We start from the raw sequence: 4881 nt of genomic DNA on the forward strand, positions 1-4881 counted from the left end.
TACTTACCAAGAGTAGAATAAAGCTTGATGATCAGCCTTGGAGTCTCGAAATAGAGAGAAAAAGTTTGAGAGAAAAGTTGTGTTTGATTTTTTTTTGTGAAATGAGAGCAAGTGAGTGAAAATGAGGAGAGATGTTGATTTGTTCCAGCTCTTAGAACGTGGGAGGGGCTGATGATTGATGGAAAAGTACAAGGAAGTGACTAGGGATGGTGGGGAGGAGTGGTTGGTCATAGAGTGGGTGTGGGTGGTTGCTTGTGTCATAAACTAAAGGAAAGTCAACACTCCACCTCTTGTACTTCACCCACTAAATCTTGGAGAAGATTTATCCCCAAAAACGTGGGAAATTAGTAGATATGGGTCCCTAAATGTTAAAATAAAGTTTCGGGTGAAAATCCCACGTTAAAACGATGAAAAACGAAGCTAAAATGAAGTCGTAGTCGAAAACCGGGAAGAAAAGGCTTTTCTGCGAGACCTGTCGGTCCTGGCCGAGGTTCGGTCCTTGATGCTGCTGGGCCCGAAGGCGAAGGTAGGCTAGGAAGCGAAATGGGGCGAAGGCGAAATGGACCGAAAGGTAGCTTCGGTTCTTCATGCGAGGTTCAGGCCCGAAAGGGAGGTTCGGTTCCGGGGCTTCGGGTTCGGTCTTCTAGCTTTCGGTTCAGCAGGGTTTGGTCCCTAAGAGGACTTTCGGCCCTAAGAGGCTTCGGCCCTATAAGGTAGGTTTCGGGTCCTTAAGGGTATTTTACCCGTTTTTACCCCGTTTTAAGCGGTTTTTGACCCGGTTAAGGGTCGGGATGACCCGAAAGACTATAAAAAGTTAAGAGAGATTTTGAGAGATATTTCACATTCTTGGAGAGATTTGGGAGAGATTTGACATTCTTGGAGAGATTTCTCATACAGAGAGAGATTTGGGAGAGATTTCTTTTGTGACCTTTTTGAGTGGTTGGCTTCGCAACGCAAGGTTCTTACACTATGTTAAGCCTTGTTCTAGTGTCGTACACACTCCCGATGAGTGTGCAATGGTGTGTTATCGTTTTGGTTCAATGTTTAGCATTATTAAGGCTATGGAAATTCGAACACACGAATTTTCCAAATGATGTTTTCTCATTAAAATAGTGCATTGAATAGTAATTACCTAACGTGAACCCTAATATATGGGTATATATTACAACATACGTAAGTCTGAAGACTCTTAAGCTTCATGGGTTTTAACTCAATAGCAGAATTCTATTTAGCTTAAGAATCATATAGTTTTTTTTCACATCATAATAACATTGAGCATAAAATCTCATATACAATACTAGCACATTGCTAGTTTAACCCTTTTAATGGATAACTAGCTTTAACCAAGAACCTAACACATATGCCTCTGATTTATAATCTGAATACATCTCTATCGCCTCCGACTTACAAATTGAATCCGGCTAGGCAACACAAAATTAGCCGCATAGCATGACCTCGGAAGAAACACATCATTTCGTGCTATCAGGGTCCCCTGTAATAGCATCTCATATGCGACACATTTTCATGTCACATATGTGACACATTTTCCTTTCACGGGATTTAGCATGTGTGATACATTTTCCTGTCATAGGCTCCAACATTTGTGACACATTTTCATGTCAGAAGCTCCATCATTTTTGACACATTTTCCTGTCATGGGCTCTAGCATTTGTGAAAATTTTTCCTGTGACAGACTCAAATAATATTCATCATCTGCTTCCTAGTACTCATCCACCGAGTACACTATATCCTCAATCATATAGAGGGAATTTTATGTCCCTTTTCACGTACAACTTTCATCCAACTTCTAACACATACATACATGCATAAATAGGCTTTCAAGCCAATAACTTCTTTGAAAACCCATGTTAATTACATAGCTTAACTACCTTCAGGGATCGTATGTTTGAATTTCCAGATTTGTGTGACGCCTTATAGCCTAGCAAGATTGGGTGCTATGTGGCACTCGGGATTGATATCTACTCAGTAAATTGCTAAGTGTATATTTTAAAAATTGTATATGATTAGGATCATACATCCTTAGATGATTGGTTTGGCCATATTTCTTGTTCCTTGTTTAGTTTTGGGCTTAGGTTAGAATCATTTATTCTAAAGTCTATATGGTTCCATTTAATGTACCATTTGAATAAATAAGGCAACCAACAATGTTGGTTGAGGTTCTTAGTATTATAGAGGCTAGTAAGTTAGGAATTTCTAGGAGAACCTAGGAAATGCCATAGTGGGATATGAATGCTGCTTAGCATAGGGTCAATGTGTGTATGGATTTGGTTGGTTGACTTAGAGGACTTGGGATGGTTCTTAAGGAAAGTATTGATAGGTGTGGAAGGTAGTATTGGGCTCGTACTACTGAAAGCATAGGATATGTACTCAAGTTAAGGGCGGTCACAGAGATTCTAAGGAACAGAGTGGAAGTTCCCTCGAGTTTATTCTAATCGTTTGTATGTTTGTATTTCATTATGGTGATCACTCGAGGAGGAGCTTCTAGATCTATAGAAGAACCAATCGATGAGTGGTTGTATGAGTTTATCACATCAGATATTACTCGCGGTATTATGGAGGCCACCCCAGTTATCTTCGGTACCATCAAGGAGGGTATCAAGGAGATGTTAGATGAGCGTCTCGAGGCTTTTCGGGCCGAGATAACAGCAGGACAGTTAGGGGGCACATACTATCTTATTCAGGGAGTTCAAGGCTTCCAGAGCCTCAAAGTTCTTTGGGGCTAAGGACCCCATTGCTAGCCGCTGATGGATCTCTGACATGGAGAATGCTCATAGAATGAGCTTCTGCCCTGAGGGGTTCGAAGGTGGGGTTTGCATCCTGCCTTTTGAGGAACTCAGCTAGTAAATGGTGGGAGGAGGTTGGTCATGCTGTGGGATTTGCGGGCGTGGCATCCATGAGTTGGGAGGATTTTGTGTCGAGATTTCGAGCTGAGTTTGCACCGGCGATCAAGGTACAACAGCTAGCGAGGGAGTTCTAGGAATTTCTCCAGACTACTGAGACTGTGACAGAGATCACCACCAAGTTCTGAGAGAGAGACTTGTTGGCCCCACAATATGTGGCGGATGAGGAGATGAAGAAGACGAGATACCATGACATGTTGAGAGATTACATTCGTGAGGTTGTGAGTTTGTCGGGTTGAAAAACCCTGGAGGATGTGATTTCTAGGGTCCGGGAACATGAATTTGATTTGGAGCATATTAAGAAGCAAAAGTCGGTTCAGGTTCAGTCAGCGGAGGGATTCAGGAAGGAGCCTAAGGTGTTTGACTCGCGATCTAGAGGTTAACAAGACCGAAGCGGAAACCGAAAGATGCGGCATGTTGAGTCAGTGGTTCGGGCTGCTACTAGTGCGGTAAGACTGATCACATGAGCAGGTACTGCCCCCAAATATTGATTCTGATTTACTTCCATTGCAATAGGATGGGCCACAAGAAGGCTGAATTCCCTAGATTGACAGGAGGATCCGTGGCGGCGCCTACACCGGCCACTTTAAGGATTACTGATGGCTGCCAGGGGAAGGCAAAGGCTCCCGTGGTGAAGAGTTGGGCATTCCAGTCGACAGCTAAGGAGGCGAGAGCAACACTTGATGTGGTTACTAGTATGTCTCCTTACCTTATACGTTGTTGTTTCCTTTATTTATGCTTATGTTTTATCTGATTATATATGGGTACTTTCTTAGTCAATGGTATGACTACTCATGTTCTATTCGATTCGGGTGCTACCTGATCTTTTGTATCTCTTGTGCTTAGCAAGAAGTTTAGTGATGCTCCCGAGATTTTGAATTATCCGTTGGAAGTAGAGATTGCTGACGATCATTCATTTAGTGCTTCAAAGGTTCATCGAGTTTGTATTCTGAACATGTTCAACGAGAGATATTCTATTGATTTGGCTCTGATTCCCCTGCGAGGGTCAAAGGTTATCGTGGGGATGGATTGGTTGGGCCCCAATGGGGCTGTGATTTATTATGAGCACCACTTACCGAGTGTTTGAACCCTAAGTGGGGGAGAACTAGTTATCCATGGCGAGGGTACTCAGTGTGGACCGACTCTCTGTTTAGCTGCGAAGGGTAGGAGATATCTTCACCAGGGGTGTTTTGGGTTTCTGACTTATGTGATGGATACTCGAGTTGAAGGGGTGGCGACCGTGGGTGATGTGCCTATTGTTTGGGATTTTCTGGATGTTTTTCCTAAGGATTTACCAGGAATGCCTCCCAAGTGACAGGTTGAGTTCCGGATTGATTTGGTTCTTGGTGCGGCTTTGATAGCCAAGGCACTGTATCGTTTAGCACCCCTGGAGATGCAGGAGTTGTCTATGCATCTGCAAGAACTACTAGACAAGGGTTTTATCAGCCCAAGTAGTTCGCCATGGGGAGCAATAATTTTGTTCATGAAGAAGAAGGATAGTTCACGCTAAATGTGTATTGATTATCAGGAGTTAAACAAGCTGACGGTGAAGAATTATTATCGGCTCCCTAGGAACGAAGATTTATCTTACCAGCTTCAGGGTGCATCTTGGTTCTCCAAGATTGATTTATGGTAAGGTTACCACCAGATGAGGGTTAGAGATGAGGATATCCAGAAGACACCCTTCAGTACTCGTTATAGTCATTACAGTTCGTGGTGATGACATTTGGGATCACCCACACACCAACAATGTTCATGGATCTCAAGAATCGGGTATTCAAACCGATGCTGGATCGGTCGGTGATTGTGTTTATTGATTATATCATGGTATACTCTAAGACCAAGGAGCAGCACGAGGAGAAATAGCGGGAGGTGTTGGAGACGTTGAGGAGAGAAAAGGTTTATTCAAAGTTCTCCAAATGCGAGTTCTGGTTGCGCGAGGTGCAGTTTCTGGGGGAAC

Source organism: Lactuca virosa, chromosome 5 (assembly GCF_052849685.1).
Source record: "Lactuca virosa cultivar CGN04683 chromosome 5, Lactuca_virosa_CGN04683_v6, whole genome shotgun sequence".
Lineage (NCBI taxonomy): Eukaryota > Viridiplantae > Streptophyta > Magnoliopsida > Asterales > Asteraceae > Lactuca > Lactuca virosa.